Source organism: Physeter macrocephalus, chromosome 15, assembly GCF_002837175.3.
Source record: "Physeter macrocephalus isolate SW-GA chromosome 15, ASM283717v5, whole genome shotgun sequence".
Lineage (NCBI taxonomy): Eukaryota > Metazoa > Chordata > Mammalia > Artiodactyla > Physeteridae > Physeter > Physeter macrocephalus.
This window is the reverse complement of record NC_041228.1, coordinates 38,664,626-38,684,211: the sequence shown is the minus strand read 5'-3', so window position 1 is coordinate 38,684,211 and position 19,586 is coordinate 38,664,626. Positions and strand designations below refer to the sequence as shown.

The 19,586-nt window shown below is 42.3% G+C and overlaps 1 long non-coding RNA gene across 1 annotated transcript in view; it reads right to left on the bottom strand.

Annotated features, from left to right (window-relative positions):
- LOC114487879 (uncharacterized) overlaps window positions 1-18,543 on the bottom strand; it is a 162,797-nt gene extending 144,254 nt beyond the window's left edge. The window contains exon 1 of the long non-coding RNA XR_003683397.2: window positions 18,506-18,543. This is a non-coding gene — a long non-coding RNA (uncharacterized lncRNA). The remainder of the gene's footprint in view (window positions 1-18,505) is intronic.
- Window positions 18,544-19,586: the final 1,043 nt, after the last annotated feature.

The following is a 19,586-nucleotide window of genomic DNA, read 5'->3' as shown; positions in this document are numbered from 1 at the left end:
ACCTGACAAAAAGAGTCATGTACCACAATGTTCACTGCAGTTCTATTTACAATAGCCAGGACATGGAAGCAACCTAAGTGCCCACTGACAGATGAATGGGTAAAGAAGATGTGACACACATATACAGTGGAATATTAGCCATAAAAATGAACAAAATTGGTTCATTTGTTGAGATGTGGATGGATCTAGAGACTGTCATACAGAGTGAAGTAAGTCAGAAAGAGAAAAACAAATATCGTATATTAATGCATATATGTGGAACCTAGAAAAATGGTACAGATGAACCGGTTTGCAGGGCAGAAATAGAGACACAGATATAGAGAACAAATGTATGGACACCAAGGGGGGAAAGCGGCGAAGGGGTGGTGGTGGTGGTGTGCTGAATTGGGCGATTGGGATTGACATGTATACACTGATGTGCATAAAATGGATGACTAATAAGAACCTGCTGTAGGGCTTCCCTGGTGGCGCAGTGGTTGCAAGTCTGCCTGCCGATGCAGGGGACGCGGGTTTGTGCCCCGGTCCGGGAAGATCCCACGTGCCGCGGAGCGGCTGGGCCCGTGAGCCATGGCCGCTGAGCCTGCGCGTCCGGAGCCTGTGCTCCGCAACGGGAGAGGCCACAACAGTGAGAGGCCCGTGTACCGCAAAAAAAAAAAGAACCTGCTGTATAAAAAAATAAATAATAAAAAACAAAAAGAGTCGTGTACCACAATGTTCATTGCAGCACTATTTACAATAGCCAGGACATGGAAGCAACCTAAGTGTCCATCGACAAATGAATGGACAAAGAAGATGTGGCACTTATATATATACAATGGAATATTACTCAGCCATAAAAAGAAACAAAATTGAGTTGTTTGTAGTGAGGTAGATGGACCTAGAGTCTGTCATACAGAGTGAAGTAAGTCAGAAAAAAAAATACCGTATGCTAATGTATATATATGGAATCTTAAAAAAAATGGTTCTGACAAACTTAGGGGCAGGACAGGAAAAAAGATGCAGATGTAGAGAATGGACTTGAGGACACGGGGAGGGGGAAGGGTAAGCTGGGACAAAGTGAGAGAGTAGCATGGACATATATACATTACCAAATGTCAAATAGATAGCTAGTGGGAAGCAGCTGCATAGCACAGGGAGATCAGCTCTGTGCTTTGTGACCACCTAGAGGGGTGGGATAGGGAGGGAGGGAGGGAGATGCAAGAGGGAGAGGATATGAGGATATATGTACACATATAGCTGGTTCACTTTGTTGTACAGCAGAAACTAACACAACATTGTAAAGTGATTATACTCCAATAAAGATGTTTTTATATATATATATATAGAGAGAGAGAGAGAGAGAGACAAAAAAAAAAAAGAAAAAAAGAAGAAGAAAGCCTAAATATATTTTCAGTACTTTGAAGAAAAATATTATAAGTATGAAAAGGCTGGGTTTCAAACTTTCAATAAAGCAATCCCTTCTCTCAGATAAAATGAATTTAATGAGGAATTTTCTGTTTTTAAAGTGTTAGCATCCTGATAATTTTGAAAAGCTAGAAATGAACTTTTTAAATAGAATTTACTCATTATTCTTTGGTTTGTTAAACAAATATTTAGAGCATGCATGCTAATGGTAGGTACAGGCCTAGTTGCTGGAAATGCAATGATGAGTCCCAGAAACATCACCTCTGCCCTCAGAGCGTTTACAGTGTAAGAGAAGAGATAAACCTTGCAGTAATTGCCAAATGTGATAAGTGCTATGAAGGAAAACTAGAGGTGGCAATGGACCATAAAGCAGGAGAATGTCTTCTAAGCCATGGAAGGATCTGGAAGGCTTCTCCAAAGGGTGACATTGGAACTCAGATCAGGATGGTGTATTAGCTTCCTGCGGCTGTTGTAACCAAACTCTACAAACCAGGTGGCTTAAAACAATAGAAGTTTATTCTTTCACAGTTCTGGAGGCTAGAAGTCCAAAATTAAGGTGTCGGCAAGGCCCTGTTCCCTCTGAGATTCTTCCTAGCTTCTGGTGGTGGCCAGATTGATGAATCCTTGGTGTACCTTGGCTTGCAGCTGCCTCACTCCAGTATCTGCCTCTATTGGCACATGGTATTTCTCCCTGTGTGTCTCTCAAGACCTCCTTTTATGGACACCAGTCATACTGGACCAAGGACCCACCCTACTGCAGTATGACCTCATCTTAAATAGTTACATCTGCAATGACCCTACTTCCAAATACGATCACATTCGGAGGTACTGGAGATCAGAACTTCAACATACCTATTTGGGGGACACAATTCAACCCTTAACAGTTGGTTAGGAGCTAACTAGGAGACAACAAGTGAGGCATAGGCAAGAGCCTGTCAAAGGTCCTATAGCAGGAAGGAGGGTGACATTGGGGGACCAGAAAGAAGGCAAGGTGACATTACCCCACGGTCACACTTCTCAGCTTATCCGTGTGTGATGATCTTTTCTCCTGACAGCTCATCAAAACTGTGATAATGGTTACCTTGATCAGAATCCAGAGAGTAAGATATAAACCTGACATTTCTCTGTGTTTCTGAGATCCTCATGAGAAAAAAAATCCCTAAGGATGGAACACAGAGGTTTTCTGGATAGTATTTCTCTCAGTAGCATTGACTGAAACATGATTTTAAATAGTTTTCCCTTCATACCTTCAGGTCCTGGGGGATCTCACATGTAGCTTGAAGTCTCCGAATAAATTACTAAACCAAGTCTCATTAAAAACAAAATAAAACAAAACAAGAAAACACCTTGATGTTCTCTTTCATGATACAAAATAAGCTAGTTCCCAGAAGGCTGTATGTGAATGAACATCCACCCTAATTTTTAAGACCAACCCACATCCTGATTCTGTGGTCATTCACTTCTTTGAATCCAGATCAACTCCAAAACCAACTGTAAGACCACAAATCAAGATGCAATGCCTGGTTAGGCGATTCCCGTAAACCCACTGTCTGCTTACAGTATTTCAAGTTGCAACAGATCCCCAAGGATAGGGAAATTAGATAGTTTATGCTGGACTAATAAACAGGGATGGAGTATCAGAAAAGTAGTGGGCCACAGAGTACCTAAGAGCTGGATCCAATTCTGGGACATTGTCCCTGGGGGAAGTGGGTGGGTACACATGTGTGTAAGCATTTTGCTGTTCTCCGGACCACAGGTGACTTTGGAACAGGTTCTTCTAAGAAGTTACATGGGACACGGAGAACATCATGTATACTCAGGTCAGCTTTTCCTGGAATATTCAACACAAGTCGTTTGAAACCCATCCTGCAATGTATTTGTCTCCCATTCACAAACTTTATTCAACTTCCGGGAGTTCGTGCACAAAAGTAGCACTAAGGTTTGTTATTGACACAAAGTCCAAAACGGAATTCCTCCTGACTGTGTCAGGTACAGTTTGACTGAAATTACAGGACCTAATTGTAATTCAATTCCCCTTTCTTTAACTGGGCATAACGTGTGCCCTGTGTACTTCACGGGGTTCCTGAAAGGACTGAACAGCTTAACTATGGGAAAACACTTTGAAACTGGTAAAGGGCCATATGCACACTTAAGATCTGGCGATTGGTTCCACTGCCTCCAAGCATCTCTCTGAGATCAGTTCTTCCCTCCCTCGCAGTCACCAGTCACCCTGCAGACACACACACACACACACACACACACACACACACACACACACACACACACACACACACACACGCTGGATCAGAGGAGGCCGAGCATCTCTGTGGGTCCCCCATAGGCTTCTTCCTGCTCCCAAATCCGCTCTCTTCCACCATCAGGTGTTCTCACTCACAGCTGCATATTTCAGCCCAGTGGTTGTCAACATTAGAATTACTGAAGTAATTTTTTTGAATTAGCAATGCCTGGGCCCCAGCCCAAAAGCTTCGATTGAACTGGTCTGGGCTATCAGTAATTTACAGTTTTTAAAGCATGCCTAGTGATTCTAATGGGCAGCCGTGGTATTTTTTTTAATTACTGTTTTAGAGGCTCACAAACAAAAATCACAATAATAATAAATATTTATTGGGCACTTCCAATATGCCAGGCACTGTGACAGGTATTTAATGCATCATCTCATTCAGTCCTTACAACTGCCCTCTGAAATAAGTGTTTTTACTCTCCCCCTCCACAAGGAGAAACTGAAGCTCCTACAGCTTACTTGCCTTACTCCCCAACACCGAGCTCCTAAGTGGGGGGCAGGATGCAGACTCCACTCTGTCTGCACCAGAACCCAGGCTAGGCTGTCCACCAGGACCCTCCACTGTCCGCCACTGAAGCCATGTAGTTAGTAAATGAGCTTGGAGGAACCCTGAAAAGTCTGCCTTTAACTGAGGACAGAGAAAAGGGGAAGAAATTTGTCATGCCAAATGAATCTTAAAACTCAAAGGTTTTATTCCTGTCCTGCCCCTAGGTTCTTCAGGAATAAAGCCTTTGAGTTTTAAGATTCATTTGGCATGAAACAATTTGTCATGCCAAATGAATCTTAAAACTAGACGCAGACAACACAGAGAATGGACTTGAGGACATGGGGAGGGGGAAGGGTAAGCTGGGACGAAGTGAGAGAGTGACATGGACATATATATATATATATATATATATATATATATATATACACTACCAAATGTCAAATAGATAGGTGGTGGGAAGCAGCCGCATAGCATAGCACATAGCACAGGGAGATCAGCTCGGTGCTTTGTGTCCACCTAGAGGGGTGGGATAGGGAGGGTGGGAGGGAGACGCAAGAGGGAGGGGATATGGGGATATATGTACACATATAGCGGATTCACTTTGTTATACAGAAACTAACACACCACTGTAAGGCAGTTATACTCCAATAAAGATGTTTAAAAAATTAAAACTAAAAAAAAAAAACTCAAAGGCTTTCTGACGCAACATTGTTAGAGCATTTTTCTTTCTCGTGTTTCAAATGTACGGTTGACCCTGGAATATACGAAAATTTGGGGGTTCATTTAATTTTACATTGCTTTCCATGAAGCAGTGTTACCTCACTCTCAGACTTCAGAGTCCAAAGAAAAGCCTAAATGATGAAGCGTAGGGGAGGGAAAGGGTCCGGGGACTGCTAAATCTTTCCCAGTTAAGGGAGATACCCCTTTCTTTCTCTTTCCCCTACCTCCCCACAAGCCACAGTAATGTGTTATAAGCTTAGACCATCCATAGCTGTAGGATCTCTTTTTTCTGTGTATGGTTAGAACAAAGCCCATTCTCATGAAAATACTGAGGTTCTGTGGTTTTCTAATTGTGCTCACAGAGCACTGGGGGTTCTGTGGGCCCTCCTGGGTGAAGAGGGGGAGAAAACTTGTAGGAAAAGAAGTATGGCTGAGCTGGGGATCCTGGGGGCTCTCCATCACCACTTTACCAGAGCAACTCAACTTTTATTAAACTTCACATAACCTTGGATTTGAAGAATGTACTGTTGCTCTGCTGAAAAGAAAGTTTGGAAACCACTATTCTAGTTAATAGTTGTGACTCAGACCCTACCTAAATTACCAATGTTGAAAGAATTGGATTACAACAAAATGTACTTCACCCTAAACCTGTACTGAGCCAATGTGGATGATTCAGGAAGTACCGCAAGGTCTTATCATGGAAGTGGTGGTTAATAGAAGGATGGTAACAGCATTTACCACTCTTGGCTCTCCCAATACATTATATGTACACATAATAAATGCTCCAAGTCTCTCTTTTTTATTTATTTTTTTATTGAAGTATAGTTAATTTACAATATTGGGTTAGTTTCAGGCGTACAGCAAAGTGATTTGGTTATACATACACATGTATATATCTATATTCCTCTTTTTCAATTCTTTTCCATTATAGTTTATTACAAGATCAAAGTCACTCTTAATAGAAGTTGAGGTGCTGTTTAGCAATCACTGTGAAAGAATGAGGAAGCCTCATCCTTTCCCCAGGGTTCAGAGGCCTCGTGCAGCCTTCCTGTCCTCTGCAAACGTAGCAGCAGCAGCTGACCCAGGCCAGCGGGGGTCAGCAGCCCAGGTGGCTACTTTGGAGCAGGCTGCATGCACCATTTTGCCAAATGGCATTGCATAATTCTTTTCCCTGATGTTTAAAGTGGGACTGTTAGTAGTATTTTTAAATAACATTTACGCCATTTTCTGATTATAAAAGTAATATTTTGAAAGGTAACTGACTTCAGACTATTTCTGCTTGCTGCTCAGATCTCTGAGGCCAAGAATGACAAAATCTGGCTTCTAATTAAAAGTGGGGAGAAGGAAAAATTATAGGGAGAAAAACAAACTATTTCAATGAACTAACCTGCAGCAAAAAAAAAAAAAAAATTCTTTGATTACATGGGTGAGATTAAGCTGTGTGGATGCCACAAATATTTTCACTTCAGTAAAAACTTCCAAAGAACATTCTTTTTATGGCTGTATGCTACAGTGTATCTTATAGGCGTGCTGGCCTTTGTTTAATCATTCTCTTATTGTTGACTTTTAAGATGATTTCCACTTTTGAGTTATGATAAATAACATTGTGATGAACATCTTTGAGCATAAAGTGTGGCCTGCACAGAAGATTATTTCCTCTGCATAAGTCACAGTAAGTAGAAATAGCAGAGTTTTTCACACTATTTTTTTTTTAATAAATTTATTTATTTAGGCTGCATTGGGTCTTCATTGCTGCACGCGGACTTTCTCTAGTTGCAAGGAGCGGGAGCTACTCTTCATTACAGTGTGCAGGCTTCTCATTGCGGTGGCTTCTCTTGTTGCGGAGCACCGGCTCTAGGCACACAGGTTTCAGTAGTTGTGGCACGCAGGCTCTAGAGCGCAGGCTCAGTAGTTGTGGCGCCCAGGCTCAGTTGCTCCGTGGCATGTGGGATCTTCCCGGGCCAGGGATCAAACCCACATCCCCTGCATTGGCAGGCTGATTCTTAACCACTGTGCCACCAGGGAAGCCCTAGTCCATGTTCATTTATTCTCTGTGACCTTTCTTTACATGGTGACTTTAGCAATTCTGTATATGCCTCCGGGTTTCTGTCCTATTTTCTTTTCAAAGATTCTTCTGGGGATTCTATTTTCATTCAGCTGTTTCAGTTGTCCCGGCTGTCAGATTTGAGCTCTTAATCAGGGACAGTGCTCTCAGAGCTGACGCAATCTCTTACCATCTTACATCCTATTATACCTTAGAAGCTATTCCCCAGGATCTTTCAGTACATAACTTGGATCTTACATTCCCCTCTGCTTCGAATACTCCTGCGTTTTCAAAGCGTATATTGAAATGGGTAGCAAACAGGCTTTATAACACAAACCTGCACTTTCTGAACTCTATCTCTTTCCCTGGGAAATCCCTTATGCTTAGAAAGTATGGCTTTGTATAATTCTTTTAAATCAGAGTTTCACTGGGGAACGTGGCAGAGCTGCTGAAATTTGCACTCATTAGCATCCAAGTTGTAGTTAAACACCTTTCTATATTCAGTGCTTGAGTAAAACAGGCCCAGAGATTTTACCAGCCATCTCCCTATGGCTAAATTAAATGAAGGCAGATTTTAAAGTCTTTGGAAACACAAAGAGATTTCAAATATATCCAAGTGTCTTCATTTCTTAATGATTTCACACTTTACTTTGGCACTTTCAGGCTCTGAAAAAAATCAGCTCGGGGGTTGTTTGTCTGTTTTCAAAACTCTGATTTAAAGGTCGGCATATTCTGGAAAGCTCCAGAGGGCATAGCAGGCCCCAATACTGCATGGCTGCCAACATTCCCACCACGGCTTCCCCACCCCGTTCCGCCTTCTGTCAAAGCACGGGGCTTACTAACTCCACCATTAGTTTCTCTGCTCTGCCATGGAAACTGAATAAAGAGTCCTCCCCATGCATGAACATATCTGATAAGATTACACAGAGCATCCCACCAGGGGAAACTGGGGCGATTTAAAATGCAGCCTTTCTCTCCCTGCTACAAACTCTACAGCATCCATTTTAATGAGAAAATGAACCTGACCAGGGCTGAAATGTGACCCAAATGCACCTGGATGACCATGACAGTTATTAAAATATTAAAATACTTCAGTATCGATAGGCAAATAAACATCTTTCCATCATGCCCCTCCCCCCACTCCGACATGAGGCGCCTTCCTTGGGACCCTGCACCTCCCCAGGATCCAGCAGCTAAAAGTTTAACATCTGGCACAGCTGGAGCTCCAGCACCTTAATCCAGCCCCACCGGGCCAGGGTCTATTCCAACTGATGATCTAGTTCAGTAGTAATAAATATTTTGAATATTATTCTCGAACCAGAATAATATGTCAGCTGACCTCAAAAATCATGGAACATATGTTTACTATCGTTTTAGGGAAATGTTATTTTATTCTCCCCTTCAATTATTCAACAAATATTTATTAGCACCTGCTGTGTGGTAAGCAGAGCACAATCCTGCCTCCAGAAGCTCACAATCTAGTGACAAAGACATATAACTGAATAAGTAACTTCAGTACTGTGTAATAAATGCTACAATGGGGCAGGTACAGTGGGCTCTCGTGGCCACAAAGGAAAAGGTTTGGGCAGGTTTACAGAAGATGATGACGAAGATGAAACTTCACTGGAGCAGGGGCAGCTGTTGTAGTGGGAAGGATGATTCAAGCAAACCTAAATAGACCACAGAAGGGCCTAGAAGCCAAAGAGAAGCAGACAAGTTCAGGGAGCTACACATAGTTCACTGGGGGTAGACAGAGGGAAGTGATGAGGACAGGAGCTGTGGAGTTGACCCGAAGAATGATTTGCTTTTCACTTCTCACAACTGCATTTAAGCTGAGGATAAACTGTAGTTGGCGATGTTCTTTCCTTGGTATCTCAGAGTACTTGTGGTCCCAAGCTATAGGCAAACTTGCCAAGGTTTGCCTGCTCACTATTTCATTCCCAAGACTGCTCGGGAAGCCCACCAAGATCCTCCTGCACAGTAAACCCATCAGCTATGAACACGAAGATGCACAAGCAGGAGTTGCTAGTCAGCTCCTGGTGGAGACAGGGCTGGCGCCAGGGCTCCTCCAGGCTGATGGCCCCCACGCGGTGCCTGGCACTCAGTGAACGTCTGCTGAATGAATAAATGAATGGATGAGCGGGGAATAAGTTACAAGGACAGTTTTGAAGACTGAGCTCTCATTAAGTGCCTCGTAAGTGCTTGACTAAGTGATCATGGCAATTCAACAGTCATTGCTTCCAGGTAAGAGTGATACTTTTAATACACACGTTTTAATGGGAAAAGACCAACACCTTGTTAATTGTCTCCATCTCAAAACTGTTCTCATTCACTGTTTTCAAAGCCTGAACCGAGTGATGAATTTTGAAGTTTGAGGGAGAGGGAGTCATGAGAGCTTTGGCACCGTTTCACCCTCTACCTCGCCTACTGCTTCTTGCCTCCCAACCCCCATTGACTCTCTTTCCTCCTTATTCTTTTATTTTTTTTTAAATAAATGTATTTATTTATTTATTTATTTATTTATTTATTTTTGGCTGTGTTGGGTCTTCGTTGCTGTGTGCGGGCTTTCTCTAGCTGTGGCGAGCAGGGGCTACTCTTCATTGCAAGGGCTACTCTTCATTGCGGTGCGCAGGCTTCTCATTGTAGTGACTTCTCTTGTTGCGGAGCACGGGCTCTAGGCATGCAGGCTTCAGAGTGTGGCATGCAGGCTCGGTAGTTGTGGCTCGCGGGCCCTAGAGCGCAGGCTCACTAGTTGTGGCGCACGGGCTTAGTTGCTCCGCTGCATGTGGGATCTTCCTGGACCAGGGATCGAACCCATGTCCCCTGCAATGGCAGGCGGATTCTTAACCGCTGCGCCACCAGGGAAGCCCCTCTTTCCTCCTTATTCTTAACCGGCTGATATTCTAGGATTACCAACTCATGCCAGTTTTCCCTGGACTTTTGTGGGTTTAGCACTGAAAATCAGGCCCAGGCCCAAGTGAACTGGGAGAGTTTGTCATCCTTCTGATGACAAAGAAGATGAAGAGCTTCTTTTTAGGCTGGAGACATTCTGAAGACCACTTCAGTCACTTCAGTGGCAGGGAATCATTAGCGGGAGAGAATTTCCAAAGCCTTGATCTGAATCCAGAAAGAGGAGCACGAATTTGCCAGGTGAACAAGGTAGGAAAGGGCATTCTAAGAAGGACCAGCATTGGCAGAGGCATGGTGGTTACTCCATCTGAGCGAAACAGAGGTCCAAAGAGCAGCAGGAGGGCAGAAGGGAGGAAATGGAGAGATTTCTAATTCTGGAGCCAGATTTTTTAGTAACAAAACAGCAGGTAACACACATATTCATATGCAAGTCACAGTTGCCAAAAAGAAACCCTCTGACTGCCGATTTAGATTAGCTGTGCTCTTGCTTTCATCCGTTGCTGAGAATAATCAAGAATTAGCAGAACTTCCCACTATTCCCAAGTATGGTCTGGACCCAGTCCCCCCTATTACACTCGTTCTATTAGTTCCTACTGTTAACGTGAATAAATAAGAAATCTGATGTGACTAAACACCACCCCAGGCTGCATGATGTAGCAAAAGGCTAATTTATTTTTGACCTACCACTTATGTGTAAACACCTGACTCAGAGCATCTTGCCTTCTCTCCAGGTACTCAAGCAGCTAAGTTGATGAAACACCTGAATAGTATGCAGCAGAACTTGGATTCATTTCTTCTCTCTTCTAACTCTGCTCTAAACATCTGTTTTCCCCTGCAGAGGCCTGGATTCATCAGCAGAACAACAACATAGCAATTTTATATATAACCATATTCTTGACAATGAAACTTCAGTGCCTATGGAGTGTTCTCCTACTCACTATGGCTTTCTTAACTATCCTGATAATCAAGTCACTAACACTAGTGTTTCTTTGCAGTACCACAGTCCAGCAAAATAACTACCTATCATTGCACCACATTGAATTGTGCTGGCTTTGTTGGAGTGGGCACCTCTCTTGCCTACCGAACACCCATTCTCTTTTTCTTCCTTCCTAACAGAACCATAATTTTGCTCAGGTGTAACAGCCAAGTGCCTCAGGGGAAGGTGACTCCCACCAAAGTCAGCCCCACCAAGGGTAATGCCGCTGTTTCAGAGTGATTGGCTCAGGCACGGGCTAATGACCCAGTGATGGCCAATGAGATGCAAGAAAAAGTCTGCTAAGGGCCCTCGCTCATTCTCCATAAGGAGCCACTGGAAGGTTCTGTGGGTTGTTCTTTTTAGATGGCTGCCTGATATTGTTGTAGCCATTTTGCTGCCAGACTGAAGATGCAACCAACACTGAGGACAGCAGAACAGAGACACAGAGAGCCAGAGAGACACCAGATCACGAGTGTCTGGCCAGTGCTCCTATCCTAAAATACCTGACTCCTGGACACTTTCTGAACGATGATTTTGGGGGTGTTGGAGGTATGAATTAAAGGTCCTAGACTTATTTCTTGGAACTAATTCCATTCAGCTGATTCAGTACTAGTGTAAAAATCATTTTCATTAATTCACAATAGCTAAAATCATGGTTAACCCTGACATTCCCAGGCAATATTCATCATTGGTAGCAATAGGTTATTCAAACTGAAAACCGTGAAAGGAAATAATCATTGATAAAAACACAATGAAAATAGGAGCTTAATGTGAAAAGGTAAAGGCCTCTGAGAGCTCTTCTCTCCCATAAATAGAAAGCGTTCTGTCATCTGAGACGTAATATACTACAACTGAAAAACTCCTGAGATGAAAGCAGAAGTTAACTTGCACAGGAAAGATGATAACAGATAGGATAGGACTCACTAGGATCCTGATAGTGACATCTGACCAAATGGTAGAATTGTTGAAATAAGAAAGCTGGACCAAAATTACTATAAATTGATCATGGATATTAAAAGCCATGAGATTGTAAATCAACTATACTTCAACTTTAGAAAAAGGAAAGGTAAAAAAATAATAAAGGAAAATATTTAAAAATTAAAGCCATGGGGCTTCCCTGGTGGCACAGTGGTTAAGAATCTGCCTGCCAATGCAAGGGACACGGGTTCGAGCCCTGGCCCGGGAAGATCCCACATGCCGCAGAGCAACTAGGTCTGTATGCCACAACTTCTGAGCCTGTGCTCAAGAGCCCGCAAGCCACAACTACTGAGCCCACATGCCACAACTACTGAAGCCTGCATGCCTAGAACCCACGCTCCGCAACAAGAGAAACCACGACAATGAGAAGCCCACGTACCGCAATGAAGAGTAGCCCCCTCTCGCCGCAACTAGAGAAAGCCCGTGCGCAGCAACGAAGACCCAAAGCAGCCAAAAACAAAAGCAAACAAATAAATAAATAAAATTTTTTTAAAAAATTAAATCCATGAAATATCCTTTGTGTATGAGATGATATTATTAGTTCATGATCAATAAGACAATTCCCTCATTTTGGTGAAGGATTAGCACTGAGCCAGCCACACCCAATTATCCAATGCCTCTTTGAAGACAGTTGGCCAAGGTGAGATGTGCAAGTTCCTGAATATCTCTAAGCCTTGGTTTCCTTACCTGTAATTACAGTAATACATAATCCAAAGGTCTGTGGAGAGGATGAAGTTAGATGGTACATGTGAAGCCCAGAGCAAGTGTTTTGTACACTGTAAAGTCCCAATTTTTGAGCTCCTTTTCCTTTCTCCTTCCACTCCTGACATGACTGAAAGGGTCATTGTTCCCTTGCAGTATTAGGTGAGTAATTAGAGCCATAATTATAGAGACCGATGTGATTGGGGGCAGCCATTTCCCACAGATGGCTGCAGGCAGAACTGAAAGTCAGCTCAAGTTTCCTCAGCTCCTCGGAATCAAATTCTCCCCCAAAGGACCCCCAATGTATGGCCTAAGAAAGCACTTATCACTAGAGTGTAATCATTTGTTTCTATGAATCTCTTTGCCACTAAATTGGACGTTGCTAGAAAGAACCCAGAGACTAGAACAGAACCTGAACATAAAAGATGCTCAGCAAAGGAAGGGAGGCATGGAAGGAAGGGAAAGAAGGAAGGTGGAAGCAACAACCAACCGAATGGGTGATGTTTAACTTCTAGACCAGGGCTGTCTGTTGTAAATGTAATGCCAACCCTAAAGGTGAGCTACATATGTAATTTGATATATTCTAGTAGCCACATTAAAAATGTAAAAACGAAACTGATGAGATAAATTTTAATAATACATTTTACTTAGCACAATACATCCAAAATACTATCACGTCAATATGTAATCAATATGAAAAATGATTATAGGATTCTTAATTCTTTGTATGGTCTTCAAAATCTATTGTGTATTTTACAATCACTGAACATCTCAATCCAGACTGGACACATTTCAAGGTGCCCAGCTACTCCCCACCCCACACCGTAATATCACTCCAGGTCAAGAACATTCCTAATTCACTCTGACTTATGAAATGTATTCATCTCAAATTCCAGATTCCTGCCCTAAAATTTTTATTTAATCTGGTGTTGTTGGTTAATAATTAAAGTGGCCAACACTGCCAAGTAACAGCCTGAATGTTTATAGATGGTGGGAAGGAAGACTCTTTCTTCCCACTAAAGGATTTATATGCATCCTGCATTGAGAAAAAAATGGGAATAGGAACTTTAGCTAGCCCCCTCTATAAAGGCACGTAATCAGATCTCACTGTACACCCGAAGGTGTGGGTGAAACAGACTCAAGAGCAAGACTCAAAGAGCACAGACACTATCACTTGTCTTCATGTCCCCCAGTACCAAGCACTGTGTCTGGCATATAAAGAGTGCAATAAATACTGGCATTAAATGTGATTGAAATTAGTCGGGAATCACAAGTGAGAGTTCAATCAGAGCTACTTAGGGAATTCATGGGGTATGACTAACAGACTTCTTGGGTTTTTAAGTGAAAGAGTCAGTCTTTTATTAGAAAGTGGGAAATATAAAATGACATAGTGGGAAAAAAATAAGATGGCAGAAATCCCTTAAAGTACATGAACCAGAGAGTAGAGGATATATGATTAATATTCCGGGATTGTGGAAAAGAACATTTATACATTCATTCAACAAATATTTCTTAAGCTACACCAGGCTCTGTGCTTGGCATGGCCACATAAATGTGAGTAAGATATTGGTCCTGCCCTGAGGGAGTTCTAGACTAGAGAAGAGACAGATATAGGAATAAATAACTTCCTACCCTGTGATGTGTTGAAAAGTATGCTATAATGGAGATATTTACAAATTAGAGTGGGGTCAAAGAGGAAGGAGTGACTATTTAGGGAGTTCTGGGATGGCTTCATAAAGGAAGGGAAAACAAGGCCTTGAAGGATGAGTAGTTGTCTGCCAGGCACATTTAACAACATGTACAAAGGCACAGAGGCAAGAAAGTACATAGAATGTTCTAGAAATGAGAGTAATTCAGTGTAACTGGAGCAGAGCATTGGGTGAAAAGTAGAGAGTGGGAGGAGTTGATGTTGAAAATGTAGACTGCACCCAAGTCACAAAGGACCTTGCATACTCTGCAAAGGGATTTGGACTTTAGTCTAAAAGCAATGTGGACTCACAGACATAGAGAACAGACTTGTGATTGCCAAGGGTGGGGGTCGGGGGGGAGGTAAAGATTGGGAGTTTGGGATTAGCAGATGCAAACTAGTATATATAGGATGGATAAACAACAAGGCCCTACTGTATAGCACAGGGAACTATATTCAATATCCTGTGATAAACCATAATGGAAAAGAATATGAAAAAGAATATATATATGTATAACTGAGTCACTTTGCTATACAGCAGAAATTAACACAACATTGTAAATCAACTATACTTCTAAGAAAATAAACAAACAAACAAATAAACAAAAGCAATGTGGGACCAGTCAAAGTTTTAAGCAGGTACATGATGGGATAGAATTTCCCCACCCACCTAAGTTAGAAGTGATCATATGACTTGTTTTGGCCAATGACATGTGAATAGAAGTGACGGGGGTCACCTATGCATGGACGTTTAAGAGCCAGTGCATGCTTTGCCACCTTCTCTTTTACCTCCAGCCAGTGGCCAGCAATCTTAAGATACTGGCTTTTCTGTCAGCCTCAGTTCCTGAGTGATTACCATGAACGACAGTGGACTTGCAGCAGGAGTGAAAAATAAACTTTGTTGTCTCAGCCACTTCAATTTGGAGATTATTTATTACCGCAACAAAACTTCAGGCTATCCTGACTGATATAGGATATAGGAGTGGAATAACATTATCAGATTGATATTTTTAAAAGGTAACTGATGGCAATATGGAAGATGAATTAGAGGTAGGAGAGAAGGTTAGTTACAGGCAAAGAAACCAGTAAGGAAATATTGCAATAGTCTAGGAAAGAGACGATAAAGGCCTAAAATTAGAACAATAATAGTGGAGATGAAGAAGATGGGTTATACTTAGGAAATATTTAGAGAGCAAGATCAGCAAGAATTCAGGGACTAAGAAAATGTGGTTTATAAATATTTTAGTCATCTGTTTCTTTATATCAAATTACTCCAAGTGTATCAGCTTAAAATAACGAAAATTTTTTTATCAATTATTTTACCAATTTTCTGTGGGTCAGGAAGTTCAAGAACAGCTTAGCTGTTCTGGCTCAGGATCTCTCTCAGGTTGCAGTCAGTAGATCGTCCAGGGCTGCACCATCTGAAGGTTTGACTGGGGTTAGGGGATCCACAACCAAGATGGTTCACTCACATGGCTGACAAGTTGATGCTAACTGCTGGCAAGAGGATCCAGTTCCTTCCCCTGTGGACCTCCCCATAGGGCTGCTTGAGTATCTTTATGATATGGCAGCTGGCTTCCCCCAGAGCAAGTGACCTAAAAGAGAATAAGGTGAAGTGGCACCTTCTCTTATAACCTAACCTGAGAAGCCACACACCATCACTTCTAGTCTGTTCTTTGGTCACACAAACCAATCACGATACATTGTTGAAGGGGACCATAAAAAGATTCAAAGAGCAGGAGGTGAGGATAATTGGGGGCCATCTTGGAGCCTGACTACCACAGCAAACAAGATGGAAGTTAAAAGGCTGACTCTGAGACTTCTGGCTTGAATGATTCGATAACGGGATTAAGCAAGATACAGAACACAAGAGAAAAAAAGTCAGTTTGGGAGAAGAGGGAGGAGATAATTCCTTCGATTTTGGATCTGCCATGTGGAAGACATACAAACAAAGATGGCTAATCATCATTTGAAAATAGGAAGCTCCTGAGAGAGGTCAGAGTTGAGGATTTAGGAATCAGTGTTATCCAAGCGGTGAAGGAAGTCAAGGCAGAAAATAATATGGTCCAGGAAGGATGTGCAGAAAGAAAAGGGAAGAAACACAAAACCAGGAACAGACCCTTATGGAGAGAGTCCTTTATTCAAGGAATGGGGAGGAAAAGGAAAGGTCAGCAAATGACAATGACACAGGAAAGAAAGGATCAGGGAAGTAAGCAGAGAATGAGGGTTGTCTGGATCCAGAAGGCCATGAAGGAAGCAGTTCAAGGAGAGCTTCAGCAGCAATGCCAAGAGACGTACATAAAGCAGTCAACTAATATGAAACTGCGGCAAGCCCACTGGAGTTCACAGTTAAGGTGGGGGCCACGTAGTAAATGTTAGAGGTGGGATGTGGTGTTCGTCTAAATGCATTTTTTCACTCTTGAGATTGAACCTTTCCTCCCATGCAATGGAGGTGGCTTCCCTCATAGCAGGTCCACAGTGTAACATCTTAAGTACAGAACAACCACAACTCACGCATTATGTAAGAATCAGAATGTACATTAATTAAAAACTCTCTGTATCATGGATTCATCATGCTCCAACTACTGGTGATGGAGAACGAATGAATGGGTCAAAGCACTGTCTCCTTTGCCCAGACAAGCATGCCTTCAGGAAAAGCTTAGGACATTGATCACCTTCTTAGGGCAACAGGGAAGCTCCTCTACAAGGGCCTAGAGTTATATGGTAGAAATACCACAAACCGGAATCACAGGATTTGAAAATAGTACAATGAGATCATCTTAATGAACTTTTTCATTTTAAAGATAAAATAAGACCCAGGAAGATTAAGTTACATGCTTACCATCACATAGCTTTTTTTTTTCTTTTTCCTACAGTTGGGTCCAGGCTTCTGGATATCGTGTCCAGTGCTCTCTTAACTCCATCCCATTTCTTCATATTATTTTACACACATGCACATACCCACACACATATCTATTAACTCCCTTATCAGGAGAACATGATATTCAGAAGTCTAATAGGCATCTCCAATTTAACATAGCTAAAACAGATCTTGACTTTGTTCCTCAAAATGCGTCTCTCCCTGTCTCCCCCATAACTGTAAAGTACACACCCACCCACACCCTAGAAATCTTCCTTGACATCTCTCTCATGCCTTCACATCCCACACTTCATTCATTAGCAAGTTCCACTGCCTCTACCTTCAGAACATGCCCAGAAACAGACCACATTGCACCACCCTGGTCTGGGCACGTTGATTTCTTCCCTGAACTGCTGCAGTGGCCACCTGGCTAAGCTCCATGCTTCAAATCTTCTCTGTTACAGTCACAGCAGCCTGAGGGATTTTGATTTTTCAAAATATAAGCCAGATCATGTCATGCCTCTTCTCAAAATCCTCCAGTGGCTCCCAATCACACTCAGAATAAAATCCAAACACTTTCCTACGCTCTATAGGCCCCCACGTACGCTGCAACCTCATCTCCTTAAGCTCTCAGACCTATTCATTTCACTCTAGCCACACGGCTCCTCAAACTCCTTGAGTTCATTCCTAGCTCAGAGTCTTCTCACATGCCGTTCCCTCTGCCTGAATGTTCTTCCCAAAGATTTTCCCACAATTCACTCTCTCACTTCATTTAAGTCTCTGCTGAAGTGTTACCTCTTCAGAGAAGCCTTCCCTGGCCACGTTGCCTAAAATAGAGACCCCTGCACAGACACAGAAAACAAACTTACAGTTACCAAAGGAGAAAGGGGATGGGGGAGAGATAAATTAGGAGTTTGGAATTAGCAGATGTAAACTACTAGGTATAAAACAGATAAATAACAAGGTCCTACTGTATAGCACGGGGAACTATATTCAACATCTTATAATAAACCATAATGGAAGAGAATATGAAAAAGAATACATATGTGTATAACTGAATCATTTTGCTGTACACCAGAAACTAACACAACATTGAAAATCAACTCTACCTCAATTAAAAAAATAAAATAAAATAGAGACCCCTGCCTCCCCAACATTCTCCATCCTCTTATTCTGCTGTTCTGATTCATAGTATGACCAACACCTGACATTGTTTTACACTTTCATTTCTTATTACTCTTTCCCTGCTGGAATTTCAGCTCCATGGAGGCATTTTGTTCACTAAAACATCTTCAATGCCTTAAAAGCACCTGGCCCATAGGAGGTATCCAAAAAATATTTGTTGAATAAATCAATTAGGATTGATCCTAAGGTCAAGAAATACTCAAATGGCAATGTTATTTTTAGCCAATAGAAACTTAATCCAGTGACTTACCAGAAACTGAAAGCAGAAATGTCATGGGCATTGCTAACGCTCAACATAGTTGCCTTTGGGTGTTTTTGTTTTTGTTTTGTTTGGCTGCGATGGGTCTTCATTGCTGCGCACAGCCTTTCTCTAGTTGCAGCGAGCGGGGGCTACTCTTCATTGCGGTGCACGGGCTTCTCATTGTGGTGGCTTCTCTTGTGGAGCACAGGCTCTAGGCACACGGGCTTCAGTAGCTGTGGCTCGCGGGTTTAGTTGCTCTGCAGCACGTGGGATCTTCCCAAACCAGGGCTCAAATCCATGTCCCCTGCATTTGCCGGAGGATTCTTAACCACTGCGCCACCAGGGAAGTCCCTTGCCTTTGGTTTTGTAGACAATGCATCACAGCAGCCCTGAAATCTTTGTCTAGGATCAAATCCCAGCCCTAATATGCTCAGGAGCCAGTGACCCTGAAAAGACAGATGATATAGAAAAACCAAAACTCATTACTGCTCAAAATTAACAGCTCTGGCCATGTATTGTCAGTATCTACTGAGCCTCCCTCACTCCCAGACGTCGTGGTAGGAAATTACAGAAATAAACTCAGTCACAAAGCAATAAAGGGCACTGCTATAAGGCATTCAATTCCTCTAATTCATTCATTCATGTTTTCCTTTCATCCAGCACTTTCATTGAGTGGATACTATGTGCCAGACACTGCTGGGTTAAAATCCTTTCCGGAATAAATAGTGTTTGCTATTGTTTTTGTTCCAGTGCTGACACATTGTTATCCTTGTCACCATCAACTTCATCATTATTCCTGCCATGTTGGAGGCATGTGAAGGTCACCACGGGAACCCAAGTTAAGTCATCTAGATGTCTGCTGATGTATGTTTCCTACCATGGGGAGAGATGATGATATATACCAAGCAGTCTCACCTATACCTCCCAGCAAGTCGTTTTATTCTAAGAATTGATCTGTCTTGGACCATAAAATCTAAGCTACCTGAGTCGTGGGGGTGAGGGGGAACAATTGGGCTTATTTCAGAGAGGAAACTCCATTCCCCTACTTTGGCAATATTTTCCCAGTTATAATTTAATCCTCAGAATCCAT